At 35.1% G+C, this 22,744-nt stretch overlaps 1 pseudogene; it reads right to left on the bottom strand.

Moving 5' to 3' along the window:
• Nucleotides 1-21,365: 21,365 nt before the first annotated feature.
• On the bottom strand, nucleotides 21,366-22,397 carry LOC131628198 (ribosomal RNA small subunit methyltransferase-like; annotated as a pseudogene).
• Nucleotides 22,398-22,744: the final 347 nt, after the last annotated feature.

Below are 22,744 nucleotides of genomic sequence, written 5' to 3'. Positions count from 1 at the left end.
TGAAGAACAGACCCTCCAATTGGATGTTACTTGGAATATTTTTCATGGGATAGCCGTATTGACGACGGGCTAAAGCTGGATTGTAACTAATTCCTCCCTTAGTTCCAATAAGGGGTATGTTGGGGAAACTTCCGCAACTGAAGATGATCTTGGTTTCGTCGTTGTCAGGACTACACCAATCAATGTCTGTATGAGTGAGAGACATGATTTTCTGTGACCAGTAAAGGCCATCCCTCATGTTCCAAAAAGTGCTAGACTTCGGTAGGTGTGAAACGAACCATTCGTATAACAGCGGTACGCAGCATGTGATTAATCCTCCTCGCTGCAGGTTTCTTGAATGCACAGAGTGATAAGCATCCGCAAGCAAGGTTGGAACTGGATTTCCAATTAAGAAGATCTTAATTGCGTTGATGTCGACGAAATCGTTAATGTTAGGGAACAAAAACAATCCGTAGATAAGCAAAGCCAAGATTTCCTCAAAAGCGCTCATATCTTGGATGCTGACGAAGTACCGAGCTTGATCAAACAGGAATTTGGAGGGCAATCCTTGAATTCCTCCTCTACTCACCATATGAGTTCTGATGTCGACTACGTTCAAAGGAGTAGTTGCAGCAATGATAATGTCGTCAGGATTCTTTTCCAAACCGGAGTACGGATCTTGCGCGTACACGGGTATTCCAATCAGACGAGAGTACTCCTCTAATGTAGGCATGAGCTGATAATCTGGAAAGGTGAAGCAGTGATACGTTGGATCGTAAAACTGTACCAAGGTGGGAAGGATCCCATCCACCATGTTGGTATTGAGCAAAGGCAGAAGTTTTCCATACTTCTCCTTGAAAGCCTGGGGGTTGACCACCAGTTTTCCGAGCTTTCCCAGTTCCTTGACCTGGGGAATCTTGAAGGTGTATTTCCTAGCTCTCTTTCTTCCGTAATCCATGGTATAGATCCTTAAGTCCTTTCTCCGTTTCTCTCTTTCTATGAAGTTCAAAACGTTCGTTATTTAGTTTCCTTGAAAAACGACTCGAAAAAGACTCTTTTTGTTTTTAATTGTTTATTAATGAATGATGCATGAATGCATGAGTGCACACACAAGAGTTTTAAACAAACATGGCGTTGAAGGGTATCGTGGTCATGAAGTCAAAACGCAGTCTCCCGCCCCAATGGTAAACTAAGGTTAATGATTTTTGTACCTGTAGAACGGGTTCTAGGGGTCTCAGAGTTTTTGCTCAACCTTAAAGATACGTTGATTGGTATCTATAAGAGAGTTTTCTCTGAGTGTAGTATCTGCGTGACAATTACTTCCGTAATCACCGCTCTACGTCCTAAAAAGGCTTTAAGTGGGGTTAATGTGTTTCTAGGTCCTCCTGGTACAAATCAGTCTCGGAATGCAGTGGCGCAGTTAATCACAACCAGCCAGGCAAATCCCAAGAGTAGACTTGGAAACCAAGATTAGAGGGCCTTCACCGGGAAGACATCCTCCATCCTATCTTATGTTGCACTCAAATCCGGGTATAGGATTTCTCACCACAAGGGGGAATCAAGCCCTTTCCCGATACAGAATAAACAAAATAAACAAATATATATGCAACAAACACATGATATGACACAGAGGTTAGGCAGGACCTCTCTTGTTTGAGGGGGAATTTGGCATCCCTAATTCCTCATTGGGGCTGGACCAGCAACAGGTCAACCATTGGTTTGGATGAAAAACCAAGGTTTTGAACACTTATATCCCCAGCAGAGTCGCCATTTTTCTGTGGTGTCGTTTTCTTTTACCTCCCCGTTTCACTTGGGAGGACGGCACGCTAAACCCTTCACGCGAAATTTGGAAGGAGAATGCGCCCGTGGTGGGATGAATTTTATTTCAGTTCTTCCTACGATATCACACGAACTTTCTTATTTGTCCTACGAGTAGGAAAGGGAAAAAAAGATCTCAACTAAACCCTAGGAGTTTGCTAAGTGTGGGGATTTACACCTAGACTAGAAATTCTGGAGTCCGGGAGGTCGGTTATACATAGGGAAGTGTTTAAACACCCTACATATCTGTAGTACTCTACAGGAACCTTCTCTGTGTCATTTGTGTTTGTGTTTATTGCTAATGATTGGGAAAGTTTCTCCTTTGTATTAGGAGAGGGAATTGAATTATTTTGAAAAGACAGACAGATAGACAGACTGACTATTTTTGGTATTTTATTAGCTCGCTGAGATTCCTTGTGAACCTCATGCCTACATATCCCTAGTGGAAGTCAGAGCTTAATGTAGTTCGGGGAACTAACTAGGGGGATTAAATATTTTTTGGTGCCTTGCTTGAAGCTCAAGGTTGAAGCTTGGAATTAAATCTCTGTTTACAGTAAAGAGACATGAAATTATCTCTACAGAGAGGTATTAATACTATTCTACCACAAACATTTAAAGGAGTGACAGAATAACTGAATTCATTTCATTCAAGAGGGGGACCTTACTTGTGTATGTGCAAGTATACCAGTCAAATGCCTCTTAAATGAAAGAAAGATGCTCATCCAAATTAGGGAAAGTTACCACATGTCTGGGTTTTACTGCCAGCTCATGCCTTTCAAAATCCTAAATGGGAGACTTGATTAAAATTGAAATTGAAATGGAAATGTTTGTTTGAATGTGGTAGAGTAGTAAAAATATCTCTCTATGGAGATAAGCTATGTCTATCTACTGTATAAAAGATTTGACTTTAGCTGGCTTGTATGAGGCCCAAGCTTGAGGCTTTTTGATTGATTAATTAATATATTGACTCTGGGAGATGGCTCCACTGGGAATTAATTACAGGGTATTTTTGTGTTCTGTACAAAGCCCAGAATTGAGGCTGACTCTACTTAGGGAGACTCTATTTGTGTGCCTTGTACAAAGCCCAAGGTTGTGGCTGATTGCTGAGGATAATTGAATGACTCTATTTTATGTGCCTTGTATAAAGCCCAAGGTTGTGGCTAACTCTAGCTAGGGGAAAACATTATTTTCTGCCTTGTACAAAGCCCAAGGTTGTGGCGGACTCTTAAATGAATTAAGTATGGATGACTATATGGGGAAAGATCCTAAGTGTTAGGAATCTTTGACACATGAAAGATATGGTTTATCTGCCTTGTACAAAGCCCAAGGTTGTGGCTACTGAGTGATGAAGAACTCACTGGGGAGACTCTATTATCTGCCTTGTACAATGCCCAAGGTTGAGGCGGACTCTTGACAGGGGAGTTTTATTGTTTGGGTGCCTTGTATGAAGCCCAAGGTTGAGGCTAACTGTTTTTGTTGGTTTTGACTCTACTGAGGAGGTTTTATTTATTAAAAGACTGTTTTTCTTTGGAAGCTAACCCTTTCCAGGGATTTGACTCAGCCGGTGAATTTGTCTGTTAAAAGACTGACTTTATCATGTTTTTTGGAGGCTGACCCTTTCCAGGGGTTCTGACTCTTTTGGGGAAATTATCTCCTAAGAGAAATGAATCTTTATTTATTTGACATTTAATAATTGACTTTGGAGGCTAACCCTTTCCAGGGGTTTTGAAAGAATAAATTTGGGTAGCACTCCATTAATTATTAAAGGATGAAAAGATTGGCAGAAAGATTATCTAGTGGAGACTTCTTGTTTAAAGCCCAAGATGAAGGCTGACTCAATGCTGAGGATGACCAAACATGGATCCTAGACTCTGCTAAGGAAGATTGATGAAGATGAGGGTGACAGAGACTGTCCATGTCTCTCATTCCAAAAAGTGTACTCAATGCAAAATTGAGACAAACTTAGCTTGTTTAAAGTCTGGTTTAAATTGGAAGAAACTCACCAGGGTAGGCTAAAAGGTGACTAAAGACCTGTTCCTATGTTTATAAGAAACCTGATGGGTCCTTGTATACAAGCTCAAGAGGAAGCTGGAAATGCTTTTAAGAAGCCTGTGGGTCCTTGTACAAAGCCCAAGAGGAGGCTAATCGAGGGTCCTTGTTATAGCACAAGAGAAAGCTTATGTAGTTTTGAACTTATTTTGGCTCTAAGCAAATGGGTAAGAGGTTTCACCGGGAATAATTCCTCTTTGGGTGGATGTGTCCTATTATTTGGATTCTAAGGTTTTTGCCAAGATGTTTCACCGGGAATAATTCATCTTGGGGGTTTGAACTACAGATCTCTAATTAGGAAAGAGCCTTCACCGGGAAGACATTCTCAATCCTAGGTCATATTCCTAATATATATATATAGTTTAACTGTCCTAGGGTTTACACTCAAACGTAGCTCTAAACTAATATATGCACAGTTTATATTTGACAGTAATTTAAACAAAGACTGTAAATTGAAAGCTTGTAAAGCCTAACCTGGATGGAGTGGAGGCCATTGAAGAAGTATGTACAGAGCCTCAACAGTATTTTTGTTGTTTTGTTGATAACAGTTGAGTATATATGATAAACAGTTAATGGTTTTTGAAAACAGAAGAAGTGAAGATGGACAAAGGTCACATAGGTATCTGAAGAGTTTCACCGGGAATAATGCCCTTCAAATACCAGAAGAATGTTTTTGAAAACAGAAAGAAGATTTTGAAAATACAGTTTTGAAAACAAGCTAAGAAGAGAAGGTTTTTGGGACTTACACTCTATTAGAGGCCCAGTACTTTTACAGTACTGGTGTAAAAGCAGTTTGAAAAATGATTTGGAATGATGCAAGGTTTTGTTGTTTGAAAACCTTAATCATCCGTTTAATCAGAGATTGAAAACAGTTTTGAATATTGACAAAAAGTCAACTTAATTAAGATAAAAAATAAAGATTTTTACTTAATTAAGACCTAAACAATTAGGGTTTTATCATAAAATTATTCTCAAAGTAATTAGGTTAAAACAAAATGAAAATATATATTTTAAAGTATTTAAGAAAACCTTTAAAATATACTATTTTAGACCTAATTAAAATACATGAAATAAATAATATTTTTATGATTTTTTTGATTATTCACAAAGTAAGTATATTAAATAGCAAGTGTGTAAAAAATGAAGTAAAAATGATTTGATTTGATAAGTTTATTAATTGTGTGAAGTTTGTAAAAAAAAAGAAATGAAAATGGGTGCTAAAAAATTGGTTTGGCCCTAGAGAGGTTCGAACCCACGCCCTTCATGATCACATTTCAAAACTTAACCAACTGAGCTGCGCGCGCAGCTTGTTAACTATATACACTCAATATATTATATTTTCAAATAAGCCAGGAAATTCAAATTTTACGCGCGCCATGGTCATCTTCTTCCTCGAGCTTCAGATTTTCAAATTCCTAACTCTCTGGTTTCTCAACTAAATGGCATGATGTAAACATCAATCTCACTCGTTTTTGGACAAGGAACATGATTATGGGCTCAGAATTCATTTATTCTAAGTGTAACTAACGAATTTCATTATGAACACGAAGAACACATAAACCCTAATTTTAAAATTAAATGATGCACAAGATGAATAAATGAATAATGATAGAGGGTTTTCAATCCTCTGATGATGCTGAACAAGATAGAATCGAGCTTTAACACAAAGAGTACTTAAATTAAAGAGGTGGAGTTCAGAAACTTACCTCTGAAAATGGAGGTCGTGAGGATGATTGAGAGCACCTGGGCTTGAATGAATGATCTCAATAGCTTCCCTGAGACTCAACGATGCTAACTGGATGTTTATTATAGCCTGAATCCTTCTGAATTGTTCTATGGACCTCCCTCGATTTCAGCTTCAAGTGAACATGGAGGGTGTTGATTCTCGAGTTACAGATGAGCTGCAGCCATCTGGTTAGCTTCACTATGACCTGAGGAGTGTGCCTGGATGATTGGCTTGCCTTGAAACCTTCTGAATCACTCCATGGACCTCCGACTGCAAATGCTCCAAAGTGAGAGCAACAATGGTGTTCCTCCACCTACAGAAGTGATCCAGGTGCTTGGATCACCTCAAATGACCTCCCTTGAGATGTTAGAATGCTCACTTCCCAAAGATAAGCTCTGGTTTGAAGAAATCGATTCTTCTTGCCAAAGAACTTTGAAAAACAATGAACAAGAGAAGAGAAAGAGAAAGCAAGTAATATGGTTGCTTTGGTGTGTTTTTGAATGAGGAATGCATCTGTATTTATAGGCAAATGGATCAGTATAGCTGCAGAGGAGTGAGCTTCCTTAGTGAAGTTGATTTGCTTTCTTAGCCATGAAGGAAATTTGCAAATATCTCTTATGCAATGATGAGAATTTTGATTCCATTTGATCAATCCCCTAGCCCTCGATTTTGCTTGATCTTAGGGGACAATTCTGAGCCAGAAATGAGCTCTAATTGGTTGGTGAGAAGATTCCTTGGGTGATTCATCAATTTGCCATAAATTCACAAATGTAATCATTACATAATCACATGTTCTTGTTTTTAGAATCTTCTTCAATTCTTATGGCATGGTGAAAATGAATGCATGGCATGTTTGCAGATGTATTATGGGTCATGTTGCATCTGCATTTGAGGTCATGTGCACAAAATTTCAAAGTTCCAAAATGATGCATGACCTATAATTTCACTTCATGAGGCCAACTTTGAACAAGCATAACTCTTAGCTCAAATTGAATTTTGAGAAGGTTGAACACAATTTGGAAAGCCCTAAACATCTACTTTAAATCATTAGTTTATGTCTTCTTCAGAATCCTTTGGGAAATTTGTGAAAAATGAGGCCAAAGTTGGAAGAAAACTAGGTTAAAACACTTAGAAAAATTTCTAAGTGTTTATGACCTAAACTTCAAAATCTCCAAAACTTCATAAATGGTTGATCTTTTGAAAAAAGTTCCCTTGTAAGATGTTGTTTTATTTGGCAAGATCTACAACTTTCATGTTGGAAGTTTTTTGAGTTGTGTAGGTGAAATTTTGAGATCTCACCATGCCTTCAAAAACCCTAATTCCCGACTTTTCGCTCCTTGATGAATTTCTTTGAATTTCTTTGGCCAAATGACTTTGACATCCATATATTGATGATATTGATCTTTGAAAGTCAATTTTTGACCAAAAACCTTAAAAGTCAATGATGATCCTTCACAGTTGACTTTTTCCTGACAAAGTGAATTTTTGGGTTTTTGTGTAGAAATAAGATCTTCTCCCCAAATGGATGATATAAATGGATTATATGGAGGTAGTAGAGATCCTTGAATCATGTCTTGAGTTTTGGATTCATGCCCTGATCAGAAGTCAACTATCTTGGTGAATTAGGTCAAAACCCTAACTTGTCGACCATGTGAAAGTAATGACTGTAGACTTTGAATTGAAGTGTGATGTCCAGTAGACTTTGTAATATGAGTTATTTGAAGATGATTGATGTCTTTGAATGACCCTCTGAGGTTTTTTAGGGTTTCCCAAATGTGATCCCTGATTTTAGTCCTTGATAGGCTCAAAACCCTAGTCTGGTGACCTGAGTAAACCTGTACTCATATGACTGGATGTCTAATCAATCATAGATGAGAAAAGTGAAGTTTTTGAGCCCCATGATTGTATTAGAGACTAGTCTTTGTATTGATTGATCCTTTGCCTGAGCTTTCTTGTCTTTGAGCATCCTCGATTAGGTACCAGATGGAGAAATGACTGCTCTGGGTACTTGTCTTGACCTAATGAGAAATCCTGAAGATATGTCATCTCAGGGGGGTCAAAAATTAGGGTATGACAGATCCATGATGTAAATCTTTATTGCTTGTGCTCAATGCATCTTTGATGCTATATTGATGATATTTGCTGGTTTTGTGATGGAAATTTCGTGCTCAAGTTGATGTGTGATCATAAGGTGTTTGTATATTTGTTCAAATCAAGTTTCATGCCTTTAAATGCTGTTTTTGCTGAAATTTACACTGAGGAAATCGATTTCCTTAAGGCTGAAATCGATTTCCTGCTGAACGTAACTTGTTTTTTTTGAAAACTGCACTATGGAAATCGATTTCCCCCTGCATGAAATCGATTTCCAGCAGGCAGAATGTGGTTTTTTGCCTTTTTTATGCTTGTTTTGGTTTCCTTCTTCCTCCACTTCATTAATATCATTGGATCTTGGGTGTTGATAGGTTTGAAATGACCTAATCCATCAAGATGGATGAATGATATTAATGATAGTGTGAGTTGATTATCTTTATGCATTTTATCTTCTTCTTCTCCTTTTTTTCTTTTGATCGATGAAAGTCTTAATGGTTTGAGAATTCTTATGGATTCTTAGTAAAGACTAGATCGTTACCTATTTTCTTTTCGTGCGGTATTGCTTTGGGAAGGTGATCTATATATCGTTCTTCTCGCATGCATTAGCACATAAAGTTTTGACCGGCCTCGTTGTAGGGTGATTTCTACATAAATCACTTGGCGATCTGCTTAAAATAGCGCAATATTTCGTGTCTCGATAAAAGATCAAATATGGAAGAGAATTGTATGCGGTTGATTTAAGACTTATGGAAATTTATCGTGTAGTCGCTATGATTTTATCAAGCTTCTGATAAAGTTCCATTGAATTTAAATCCGAGAACATCCTTCACTCACCATCGATCTTTCTTACTAACTTTGATAACATACTTGACAAGTTTCAAGATGGTTATCTATAACATCTAACAACTAACTTTAATTTTCGCACCTTTATTATATTGCTTTATATTTCTCGCTTTATCGCTTTATTTTATCATTTCATCATATTTACATTCCGCCATTTTCTCTTTGTCCATTTGGACGTTTATAATTCCGCTATTTTCTCTTTGTCCACTTGGACATATGTTTATGCTTCCGCTATTTCCCTTTTGTCCACTTGGACCATACTTTACTTTTATGCTAAAACACTAATAAATAACAAAAATCTAAAAAACACATAAGGCTCTCTTTGGACTATTGGTTACTATCCCTAGCATTTTGGAGATTCGGACTTATGGACTTAGGACCTCTGGACTCTCATTCTGTTATTACTCTGTGATTGTTCTGTCTGTCTGGCATTGGATTGTTGTCTGTTTGTATGTGCAGGTATTTCCTTGAAAGCCCTTGATGGTTAATTCCAAGGCATTGAGATAAGGATTTTACCCGAAAACAGCCGTTACTCTGCCCGATTTTCGTCAGAATTTTCAATGTGCTTAATGCAAAATGGTGCTAAGATAATAAATTCATCTGGATCCCCAAGTGATAATGTGTTGGTTTAGTATTGATATTCCAAAGGAAAGGAAATCTACCTTGACTCACAATGTCAAGTATTGGCTTCTTATTTCGGTTAGACCGTTTCTTTCCTTAGCTTTTATTTTACGCAATAGGATAGCCTCTTCATCTCCTCCCATTCTTAAATTTTCAAAATCTTCTCCCTTTTTCAAAAACCTTCTTATGTTTGCAATCATTTTCAAAACCTCTTTCTTTAAAAAATCTTTTGCCCTTAGTGGCCTTTTTCTTCAAAGTTTAGACACCATTAATTGTCGAAACGAGTGGTCATACCCCACGATTCTGAAATTGATTGATATAATGAGATCTTTTCCGCGTGGGAGAGCTAGTGGCATACTCGTCGATTTTATCCGAGTTGGAGCCCTTCTTTCATTAGCGATGCAAAGAACTCGTTTGTTCTCATGCTCAAGATCAATGGCTGAGTATTTCTCTCCAACGATGATAAAGTGTTTATTCGTTTTAAAAATGTTTTCCCAAAAAAGCGGAACTACATTAGCTCTGACTTTTCCATTGCACCGAGGAGGTATGTAGGCCCAAAGCTAAACGCTTTGCCGAGCTTATTTAAAAAATAAAACAAACCCTTTTTTAGTACACACACACAGATTTTCAAAAAGGTTCATGTGGAGTACCACAGATATGAGGGGTACTTAAAACCTTCCCCTCATATAAGCAACACCCGTACCTAAGATCTCTTCTTTTTGTTTTAAAAAACAAACTTTGGGTTTTTTTTCGTTCTTTTCCCTTTTCCTTTGAAAAAATAAAGCGCGGTGGCGACTTTCACTGAAATATTGATTCGAGTCATCCTATGGCTTTGATATCAGATTTTCCCCGCTACAGAAAAATGGCGACTTCACTGGGGATCCAGTTTTTAAGTGTGTTAAGCCTATTTTTGTTTATCTGTGTGTTTTTATCTGTATATATATTGTTGTGTGCTTTGTTTGTTTATTTTCTTTTTTTTTCTTTTTGGTGCTCGATGGTTCCTCTGTGATGAGATAAAGTTCTAACCCGAACTTTTGTGAGTAACTTGAGATAGGAGATGGTAAGACCAATAGTTGCATGTCAGGAGCAATCCTTAACATGAGCTTCATATGGTGGAACCCCAATCAGTGGAGGCCTCATGGAAGGTAGTAGATGTTGTTACGAACTATCGTAAGAACGCTATTACTTTCAATAGTGAGTGTCCGTAGAAGCTGAATGACCTAGAACCCTTTTAACCCATCTAAGCCTTTTTAGGATGTAGTGCAGAAACAAGATCAAGTACCAATTTGAGCTTGTTGTCATGCGATACTACGCTTAGACGAGGTCTTTTTAGGCATATTATTGGCGCCCATGAGCAATTGTGCGTGCCGGTAGTATCCGATAGAAGATTGAAAACTCTGGGAACCTTTGTAGAACCCGTTCGGCAGGTACAAAATTCCCTAGTACATACCTTTGTGGGTGGTTCTTAACTTTGACTCCATGCTCGTGACGTCGAACCTTTGAACTTTGTTCGTGTGACCATGTGTGATCTTGATTGTGATTGATGCATAAACCATGCATCCATGCATTCACTTGATTTCCAAGGAACTCATAGGTCTTTCTTTGTAAACATCATAAGTTTCATCAAACTCAATGGATCTTGGGTGTCGATAGGGTGAAAACCTTAATCCACCAAAATGGATGATTGGTCTTGATGATAACTTGATCAAAGCTTTGATCCAATATAGGATTTACCTCCTTCATGTTTTGATGTTTACAAATTAATAACTTGAATTCCTTGAAAATCAAATAAATAAAAAGAGACAACAGCAATGGCATCATTTGCATACATACATCCAGGTTGTCCAGAAAACTTATCCTTGTCTGTCTCCATCTTCAGAATTTGTCTATCTACTGTCAAGCTGATTCCTCGACACATTGAACTAGAAGCATGTATCTGAAAAGTATGGAAGAACTTCAACAAGACCAAGAGTTTCTAAGAGCAGAGGTCAGCAAGTTGAAAATTCAGATGAATCAAATTATGGAAATCCTGCAAGTCTTGTTGAAGAAAGAATGCAACATTCCTCCGATTTTCCTAAAGCCAAGTGTTTCAGACAGGATAGCTCATCCTTGTTGCTGATTAGTCACTAGGCCTTGTTTCTGTACTGTTTGTTTTTCCTTTATTGTACTGTTTACTTTTAGACTTTGTTTGTTTCTGAATGGTGATTTTAATGAAATGAGCATTGCATATTTTGAATTCATTCTCATCTACACTGTTTATGTTCATGCTTTCTTTTACAAAACTTTTTCTTCCATTTGCTTTTTCTTTCAAATTTGTGTTTTATGCAAAGATTGGAGGGAGGATGATGACAACGAGATATCCAAGTTGTTGAACTGTATGCTTTCGAATAAAACTTTGCTGATGATGTACAGGCATTGTTTCAATTCCCAAACACTGGAGAAATAAGGAAGTTAATCCCTTGTCAACCCCTCTGAGCCTTCGAAGTAGGAGTTTCTTTCTGTACGAAAAAACCCACATTTTAAACCTGGGGCAGGGTAGTTCTCAGTTAATTTGGCTGTGCATTCTATTTTAAGAGAATCATTCAGTACACCTTTCCACAAAGGTTTCAATCACAAGCGCTCCTCCGCATACATCAAAGAAATGTTGGAGATGTCAATCAAAAGCCAAAGATGGTTCATCTTAATCATTAAGCAAGGCAGTCACTATCTTTAAAAAAAATGTATCAAAAAATATATAATCAAAGAAAAGCCTGCTAAGTCAAAAATCCAAAAATGACTTAGGCAAAAATTAAGGCATCCCGCTGACTGTAAGTACAAAAATAAACAGTTCAGGCAAAAGTTAGGGATATCAAAAGAAAAAGATGAAAAAAGAGAAGTCAATAAATTCCTGAACAACACAATGTTGTGACTACCAAAAGGAAGAAGTGACTGCCATCTCAAAAGTTCTCTTTGCTTGTGAACTATCATCATTATCAAAGGTGCAATTCCAGAAATCTCTTGGAACCTGAATGCATAAGTTGAATTAACTGAGTTTTAGGACTGGAGATAATCACGAAGATGGGGTGGGTACAATCAAATTTTGAGCCTTATATCCTTTGTTTCTAAAACCGTGAACCAGGCCACGTTACAACCTGTGAAAGACCTAATTGAAGCAAGGTTTGTTTGAAAGCATACTACAACAAGGTTGCGTAAGCTGACTCCCATGAGATTTGCCAATCATTTGCTTTGATATCATATCTTTGCTTTATCTTTCACTTTGAACGTCTCAACCTTTATGTTTTGACCAGTGATTCCATTTGCTTTACATCAATAATATCATTTCAAAAATGATTTTGATTTCAAAAATATGCTTTGAGCATTGCATTAAAATTACCATTCTTGAATGAACATTTTATTTACAAGTAAGCACTCATCTTTCAGGAAGTTCAAACAGTCGAGAAACTTGATCAGTGATCCTATCAGGGGCATGTTATTTCAAGATCCTGTTGTTCAGATGTTCAGTCAAGATTTGTTGATCAGAATATCCTTTCAAGACTTATACTGGGGCAAGCCATCCCAACATGCATTTCAAGAATTGAAGCCATGATCAGTTCATCCCCAGTACATTTCAACTGAAGCCATGATTAGTTAGCTTGCAACAATTAGTCAATCAGGGGCAATAGTCTTCAGCAATCCCCAAGCAGTTTTATCAGCCTTTCTCAAAGGATCATCGTTTTGATACAGTTACCGGTGTAATAGAAGTGTGTTTAAGCATCTTCTTCCCAAGCAGAGTTGGCAGAGTTCTCGTGTTGAGGAATTAGAGTTTTAATCTTGCCTCACAAAAGAGTCTCCCTCAGTTGTAACAACAATTGCATTACATTATTCATATATCATGCATAGAAAAATTCAACATCATGCAATGAAACAAAATTCATGCTCATTTACATTCTCCGAGGTCCTGTTGTTATCAACATTTTACCTTGAGATCTAAGTCCAACTTACTTGGCACATACCAAAGTAGATGTTCGTCTGCCTGTTTCTATTTCCGTCCAATGCTACTCTTGAATGTGTAAACTTTTCTCTCTGTCCAATGCTACTCTTGGACGTGTCGTTTCTCACTTTTTATCCAAAGCCACTATTGGATGTCACAATCCCCATTAACATGTTTCTCACCTCATTCAAAGCTACTATTGAATGACGTTCATGTCTTTGAGCTGGAATAACATTCTTTTTGTCCAATGCCACTATTGGATGTTTATTGAGTTTGTTTTCCATCCATTGCCACTCCTGAATGGCTTCTCAAATTTCCAAATTGGTTTCCCTTTTGTTCAAAGCTACTGTTGAACGTCTCTGATGTATTTCCGGGTTCAGGTTTCCATTTTGCATTCAAAGCCACTATTGAATCTCTTTGGGTTCCATTTTTGTCTAAGGCTACTATTGGATTGTTCCCGATGTTTTCCAGAGATTGGATTCCTTTTGTTCAAAGCTACTGTTGAACGTCTCTGCCGTATCTTCGGGTTTGTAGGTCTCCTTTTGTATTCAAAGCCACTATTGAATCTTGTTGGTCTCCTTCCATCCAAAGCAACTATTGGATGTCTCCGATGTTTCCTCAGAGTTTGGACTTTTTTTCAGATTCATTCAATGCCACTCTTGAATGTCTCTGATGGTTGGTGTCGTCTAATGCCACTCTTAGACGTTTCTACCCAATATGTTTGTGTTCCAGAGTTCATTCAATGCCACTTTTGAATATCTCTGTTGATTTTCGTCGTCTAATGCCACTCTTAGACGTTCTTACTACACTTCTAACTTGGGTTTTATCCCTCCCTTTCCAAGTATTGCTGGATATTTCTTGTCACCCTGACGGATAACCAGTAGTATCTTGTTTCCCCAGCCACTCCTTTCATTCGAGTCTATCGCTCATTCCTTTTGTTCCCCCCAGTGGCATTATATTCCCCTCTATTCCATAATCATACTTGATGCATCCATTAGCATCGCATTATACCTTAGGTTCAAAAATTGTGTGTTTTATATTTAAGTCTCTTCAATTACGTCGAGCTGAGGATTTTAACCCTCACATCTCCGGATAGAAGAAACTTAAATAGGGGCATCTGTCATACCCCAATTTTTGACCCTAAGATCATACATCATTTGCATTTCAATCATCAATCAAGATCATAATCTTGAGGTATCATTTTTCCTTTGAGGGGAATCATCAAGCACTTTTAGCTTTTTTGTTATACTAACCCAAATACCAAAAACATTGCTTTGTTTCTTTGTAGGCTTTTGTTTTGTAGGTACCAAGCCAAGACATGCAATAAACAAGGCATTTTTCAAATTCTTGACTGATGAAATCGATTTCCCTACTGGGTAAATCGATTTCCCTGCAGCAATCTTCAACAAAATCACATTCTGGACAGCATGAAATCGATTTCCCTCCTGGGTAAATCGATTTCCCTAGTGTATTTTGCGCCAAATTCTCTTCTGGAACAGAGTGAAATCGATTTCACTCCTGGGGAAATCGATTTCCTTAAGGCGAAATTCAAAAAAATATAAGGAGGGAAGCTTGACATCATTTTGGCACCTTTTTCTTTGATTATTTTTTATCATTTTACCAATTTTCCACCTCATCAAAATTAACCCCTTCATTAAACCCACTTAAACCCCATTTTACCACTTTTTACCATTTAATTGCCACTTTAATCACCAATTAAACACAAGCTAATTACCAAATGCAAAAAGACCAAACTACCACTACTCTTGCTCTCATCCTATAAATAGAGGCCACTACTCTCTCATTTCTGAAGCTTGGAGAGCCAAAAAATTGCTTGCAAATTCATTTCTCACCCTTTCCAAAACCCTCACCCAAAGTTCATTTTCATAAGATTAGTGAGATTCACATTGAATCTTGCTAATTTTGAACTAAGCCTCCTACATTTCACTCTTTTCTTTGTTTGATCATCTCCAAATTTGAAGAATCTACACACCTTGTGCTTGCTCTTGAAGCTACTCCAAAATCTTTGTTCAAGAAGTGGTAATTTGCTAGATCCATGATGTAAATCTTTATTGCTTGTGTTCAATGCATCTTTGATGCTATATTGATGATATTTGCTGGTTTTGTGATGGAAATTTCGTGCTCAAGTTGATGTGTGATATAAGGTGTTTGTATATTTGTTCAAATCAAGTTTCATGCCTTTAAATGCTGTTTTTGCTGAAATTTACACTGAGGAAATCGATTTCCTTAAGGCTGAAATCGATTTCCTGCTGAACGTAACTTGTTTTTTTTGAAAACTGCACTATGGAAATCGATTTCCCCCTGCATGAAATCGATTTCCAGCAGGCAGAATGTGGTTTTTTGCCTTTTTTATGCTTGTTTTGGTTTCCTTCTTCCTCCACTTCATTAATATCATTGGATCTTGGGTGTTGATAGGTTTGAAATGACCTAATCTATCAAGATGGATGAATGATATTAATGATAGTGTGAGTTGATTATCTTTATGCATTTTATCTTCTTCTTCTCCTTTTTTTCTTTTGATCGATGAAAGTCTTAATGCTTTGAGAATTCTTATGGATTCTTAGTAAAGACTAGATCGTTACCTATTTTCTTTTCGTGCGGTATTGCTTTCGGAAGGCGATCTATATATCGTTCTTCTCGCATGCATTAGCACATAAAGTTTTAACCGGCCTTGTTGTAGGGTGATTTCTACATAAATCACTTGGCGATCTGCTTAACATAGCGCAATATTTCGTGTCTCGATAAAAGATCAAATATGGAAGAGAATTGTATGCGGTTGATTTAAGACTTATGGAAATTTATCGTGTAGTCGCTATGATTTTATCAAGCTTCTGATAAAGTTCCATTGAATTTAAATCCGAGAACATCCTTCACTCACCATCGATCTTTCTTACTAACTTTGATAACATACTTGACAAGTTTCAAGATGGTTATCTTTAACATCTAACAACTAACTTTAATTTCCGCACCTTTATTATATTGCATTATATTTCTCGCTTTATCGCTTTATTTTATCATTTCATCATATTTACATTCCGCCATTTTCTCTTTGTCTATTTGGACGTTTATAATTCCGCTATTTTCTCTTTGTCCACTTGGACATATGTTTATGCTTCCGCTATTTTCCTTTTGTCCACTTGGACCATACTTTACTTTTATGCTAAAACACTAATAAATAACAAAAATCTAAAAAACACATAAGGCTCTCTTTGGACTATTGGTAACTATCCCTAGCATTTTGGAGATTCGGACTTATGGACTTAGGACCTCTGGACTCTCATTCTGTTATTACTCTGTGATTGTTCTGTCTGTCTGGCATTGAATTGTTGTCTGTTTGTATGTGCAGGTATTTCCTTGAAAGCCCTTGATGGTTAATTCCAAGGCATTGAGATAAGGATTTTACCCGAAAACAGCCGTTACTCTGCCCGATTTTCGTCAGAATTTTCAATGTGCTTAATGCAAAATGGTGCTAAGATAATAAATTCATCTGGATCCCCAAGTGATAATGTGTTGGTTTAGTATTGATATTCCAAAGGAAAGGAAATCTACCTTGACTCACAATGTCAAGTATTGGCTTCTTATTTCGGTTAGACCGTTTCTTTCCTTAGCTTTTATTTTACGCAATAGGATAGCCTCTTCATCTCCTCCCATTCTTAAATTTTCAAAATCTTCTCCCTTTTTCAAAAACCTTCTTATGTTTGCAATCATTTTCAAAACCTCTTTCTTTAAAAAAATCTTTTGCCCTTAGTGGCCTTTTTCTTCAAAGTTTAGACACCATTAATTGTCGAAACGAGTGGTCATACCCCACGATTTTGAAATTGATTGATATAATGAGATCTTTTCCGCGTGGGAGAGCTAGTGGCATACTCGTCGATTTTATCCGAGTTGGAGCCCTTCTTTCATTAGCGATGCAAAGAACTCGTTTGTTCTCATGTTCAAGATCAATGGCTGAGTATTTCTCTCCAACGACGATAAAGTGTTTATTCGTTTTAAAAATGTTTTCCCAAAAAAGCGGAACTACATTAGCTCTGACTTCTCCATTGCACCGAGGAGGTATGTAGGCCCAAAGCTAAACGCTTTGCCGAGCTTATTTTAAAAATAAAACAAACCCTTTTTTAGTACACACACACAGATTTTCAAAAAGGTTCATGTGGAGTACCACAGATATGAGGGGTGCTTAAAACCTTCCCCTCATATAAGCAACACCCGTACCTAAGATCTCTTCTTTTTGTTTTAAAAAACAAACTTTGGGTTTTTTTTCGTTCTTTTCCCTTTTCCTTTGAAAAAATAAAGCGCGGTGGCAACTTTCACTGAAATATTGATTCGAGTCATCATATGGCTTTGATATCAGATTTTCCCCGCTACAGCTACAGCGGCCATTTAGGCTTGTGCGAACCCGTCTAATCATCTTGCGGTGTGCTTGTACAAGTCTCTTGACAATAGGCATGAGCGTGATTCATCGAGGGTGTGTTTTTATAACCTAGTCAAGGCATTAACGTGTTTTTGGATTCCCCGTATATGGATGCGTGTTTGCATACTTGTTTGTATTGATTGAGGATAGCTTCCAAGAGCAGAAAGGCAGGTAAACCCGGAAGACCTGACCTCGAGGGTCGCGCCCGACAGGAGGCAGGAAGGTAAACCCGGAAGACCTTTTCTGGAGGAAACTGGTACTCATGATTGTTTGTTGATCCTATTGGTTAGTCAAGGGACTTCCAATATGGATTGTATCCTTGTTTTGTGTTTGCACCTGGCCGTAAGGATACCCCCAAATCAATGGTGGATTCGGTTTGTTAATGCATGTACCCTGTAGAACCGAGTGAACCCGTAAGATAGGGGAACTCACTGAGATTTAGTAATCTCACCCCAATCAACTTATATTTTTTTCAGGTGCAGTTTAGTAGCGTTTGGTCAGTAGCAGGTTTGGACTGAAAACCTGGAAGTGGTGATGGTTCGGAGACCTCGTCAGATCTCATCTTCCGCTGTGCAGATCCATTGAAGACACATGTTTTGTTATTCCTAGTAGAATTTCATGTTGTACTCAATATGGGTCTTTCTATAGCCATAGCTTTTGTATGTACTCAATATCAAGTTTTAACGTTTCATGCATAATATACTAGTCAGTTATGTATGGGGTGTTACAAAATATATAATATTATTTTCTTCTCATCAATAAAATCATATTATTATTATTTTTTGTGATACAAAATAAATAAATTTATTTACATCATATACAACAAAAAAATATTTACAAAAAAAATTATATACATAATAAAAGTGTTGTACGATTATTTTCATTTTTTTCAAAATTTTTACGCAAAAAAATATATAACAGAATTTAATTTTTTATGTATATTTTTAAAATATATAATTTTTTTCTTTAAACATAAATTTAACTTATAATTTAACAAATAATTATGAATTACAATTTAATATATATTTCTTACTTATAATTTAACAAAAATCATTATATTATCATGCTACGACTTTAATATCAATAACTATTTAATATATATTATAATTATCATAATTTAATTGAATCTTCCAAAATAATGTATTATATTATTATAAAAAATGTATTGTGAAATTAAACATAAATTTTAGAATCAGTTACATATCACTATAAAATATAAAAATTAAATATATAATTTATTTTCTTAATTCATAATATAAATGCAATTTAATCTTTTATTAAAATCTAATACATATTTATATAATTATTTTAAAAAATTAATCGCGACTCTAAATAACATTTTAAAAAATTTACATTTCATTATTTTAATTAGAAATTTAAGTTGTTGCAATTATTATTTAATTTTATACTGCAAATTTACATTAATACTTTTCTATTGACTACCATAAATTTTAATATTATTTACTAATACTATATCATTTGTAATTATATTATAAATATATTTTGAATATAATATATATTATTTACAATTTAACATAATATATTAATAAAAACTCAAAAAGAAATATTTCAACTTCATTTTATCAAATAAAAAATTTCAACTTTAATTGTAAACCAAAAAAAAAAATATTTATGTATTTAAATGAGCCATTTATATAATTATAATATTGAAAGCATTTTTCTATTTTTTTTCTCATTAACTATAAACATAATTTAAAAGTCTATTATTATTATTATTATTATTATTTTTATTCTTATTCTTATTATTATTATTATTATTATTATTATTATTATTATTATTATTATTATTATTACTATAAAATATAAGGGTTGTACTAATTGTTGATTTTATATCATAAATTTTTATGAAAAATATCAACAGTGTAGATATTATGAAAGATTAAAAAATAAATTATTATGAAGATTTTACTTTCTAATGCAAAAATTGAGCTAGGTGGCGGTGCGAGTATTGGATATGGTACATAAACTTCTTGTATTTTTTTGAACTAGTAGGTTCATCTTAATTTATTGATTTGGTAAGATTTCTTATCATATTCCTTGAAAAAAATAGTTACAAGAAACTTTTTGGTTTTATGATGCAACTTATTTTTCTTTTAAGTATTATCCATAACAAAAGGATCAAAACTTTTCCTTCATCATTTCTTAGATCTTCATATCGATCTTGCACAAGCTTCCATAGATAAAAATGTTTGAAGTTAGAGAAATTATAAATCTTATCTTTTCAATAATAAAATATTTCTCCATCAACCATATTAAGTTTGATTGAGTAAAAGGTATTGATTCCATCATTGATATCATTTGTATAATCAAACATATGAAATTATAAATCTTATACTCTTTCATAGTTAAGTTTTAAAATAAGATACTAAAGCTCTGATGTCAACTGAATGTGAGAAATGAGGATTAAAATTATGTTGACTAGTTTAAATTTTTTTGGCTTGTTTCAAGTAAAACTAAAATCAATCACAAGCTTTGAAGATCACTACAACATTTTTTCTCTTTAACAACAGTTGAAAAGTGTAGCCTGAAATGTGAAAAACGTTGCCTAAAAGAAAAGGGGATGCTTTACAGACGTCTTTTATGCGAGTGTTGCCTATTATTTTAGGGGACGTTTATTTTCACTTTTATGGCACAATTTTCTAAAACGTCGCCTAAAATACAGGAAAAGGGGATGTTTTATCTTGCCATCTTAAGCAACGTTTTTAAAGTGTTGTTAAAAACTGCAACGAATGCAAAACATCCCCTAAAAGTGGTAGAGTGAGAAAATCCTAAGGGGACGATTTTCAAATGTTGTCATAGATAGGCAACAGTTTTTCTTGTCATCTTATAAACAATTTTCACTTTCATTTTAATCTCCTTCAATCAAGTTCAAATTCACAACATAGTCTATTTTTCATATTTGACACATGAATGGTATAATCAAACTCATTTTTTTCATATCAACCAAATACAAAGCAATATTTACAATATATCCAATACAATCATCTCTCAATCTTGTTTTATAATACAATCCTCTCTCAATATTAATTAATCACAACAGTTTGTTACAAAATCAAAAATACAAACGTATTAAAAAGATAACAAACACTCCAAGCCTCATCACCAAAAGAAGAAGAAAAGAGAGGTTGGTATGCCTCTAACTTCAAATTTTTGTTACAAACGTACATAGCCTCTAATTTTAAATTGCTACTCGAGAAATGATATAGCTCCGGCTATCACACTTCTTTGTCTGTAGAATGAAACAACAATGCTTCATCACACACCCGAACCAAAATGAAGTTTCTCAGACTGATACAAAGTTTCAAATCTGTATCGATAAACTATGACATATATTAAAATTTCAAAACCTTAATCTATTAGGAAACATAGAAGTTATATGTGTAAAAGAAAGATATTGAAAGTCCTAGGTGCAATTCAACTTATACAGACCACAATCCTATAACTATAAGATTGTGAAATAAAATAACTTTACCTTAAGCAGATTCATGTTCACCTTCATATACAATAACTTCAATATAAAAGAGTCATATTCAACTTACTATACCACTAAATTAATCATATTGGAATTGAAAAACACTAAATTGGTAACATCGAAAATATCATTTACACTAAATTCTGCAGTAACAATCATTTAAAAACACTGATTGATCCACAAGAATTTGTTCAAGGATCTTTTGAATATGAAACTTCTATTCCCTATGAGAGGAAACTGAAAGAGGAGAACAAGCTTTTTTATCCTCCTATTTTATTATACCTCGTGATTGATTAAGAATATTAATATTAAGAGAAATGAAAACTATACAAACCATTTGATTTCAGATCTTTGGTGGAGGTCTGAAATTGTTTCTTTCAACTTTGAGGAGGTGGGAGATTCGAGCGTGAAGTTGTGTGTTTACAGTAAGATGACAATAGAGTTTGTCATTTGCCAGAGCAACCAATCTCATGGAAAATTCTCTCTGGTACATTATGATTGCACACCTAAATGTTGGTTGGTGGTTGAGTAACTTGAATGTGAGAGGAGAAAATATTTGATATGGAATATTTGCCACGCATAAGTTAAAGTATGGAAGTTCAATTTTCAGTACATCACCTTGGATAACTTGTAATAATCATTAAAAACAAATTTCTCTAGTAAGTTACAATTACCATCACCATAATTCCGCAGAGTTATTCAAGTTCAACTTTTCTAGTAAGTTATCCTAAAAACCAACTTTATTTACCAAGTAAAAAAAATACATTTTCTAAATGCTTTCTTCTTCAAACATTGCATACGTCACAAATGACATTAATCACCTTAATTGTTCTTCTTCCTTTTAGATTTGATTCTACATTTTATACTATCTTTTTTCCATATGAGTTGACATTAACAAATTAAAATTAAAAAAAAGAGGTTTTTTCAAGGAATTTAAACCGGTTATTGAACCCTAATGAGAAATCCATTTTGCTGTAATGTTGGGTACCAAATGTTAATAGCTCTAGATTCAAAATTATGATACAAAACAATTCAACAAGAAATCAAACCCACAAACAAATAATTCTAAAAATATGGTAAAAGTGTATACCGTGAGGCGATTGGAAAGGATTCATTGGAACCATACGAGAATTAATCTCGACAACAATAACCTTCTTCCCAGCATCCAAAAGCTTCTCAGTTAAATTCCCTATACCGAGACCGATTTCAAGCATAACATCGGTAGTTTTGATTCCAAATTTATGGACTATGGAATCAACAAAAAGTGGATTTTTGAGAATATGCTGACCTTTGGATTTGTGAAAGGACATTCCACCTTGGTATGTGTGTGTTGTGAGGGTTTTCCCTTCTTCTTCTTGATCTTACCACCTGCCATTGTTGCTTCGTAGGAATGAAAAATCGGCAAAGTGAAAAACGGTAGGTTAAAGAACTAGATTAGAAGAATGAAACAAAATAATGAGATCCTATTTTATGTTCCGGTTTTTTTTTAATGTGATTTTTCCCTTTTAATTCTTTAACTTAAAGTAATTTAATTAAAGTTCGATGCATATTTATATTTATTTATAAAATAAACATTATGAAATATTTATAAACAAAATCTAAATACATATATGCTTGGCATGATTTAATCTGACATACATTTAAAACGATATCACACGATTACCATTAGTGAATAGATATTAGTCTAATGTTTATCATATAAAATTTATATTAATTTTATTA

The sequence above is a fragment of the Vicia villosa genome, unplaced genomic scaffold, assembly GCF_029867415.1.
Source record: "Vicia villosa cultivar HV-30 ecotype Madison, WI unplaced genomic scaffold, Vvil1.0 ctg.000429F_1_1, whole genome shotgun sequence".
In the NCBI taxonomy this organism is placed as follows: domain Eukaryota; kingdom Viridiplantae; phylum Streptophyta; class Magnoliopsida; order Fabales; family Fabaceae; genus Vicia; species Vicia villosa.
Note: the sequence above shows the minus strand (reverse complement) of the source record. Positions and strands in the feature narration are given on the sequence as shown.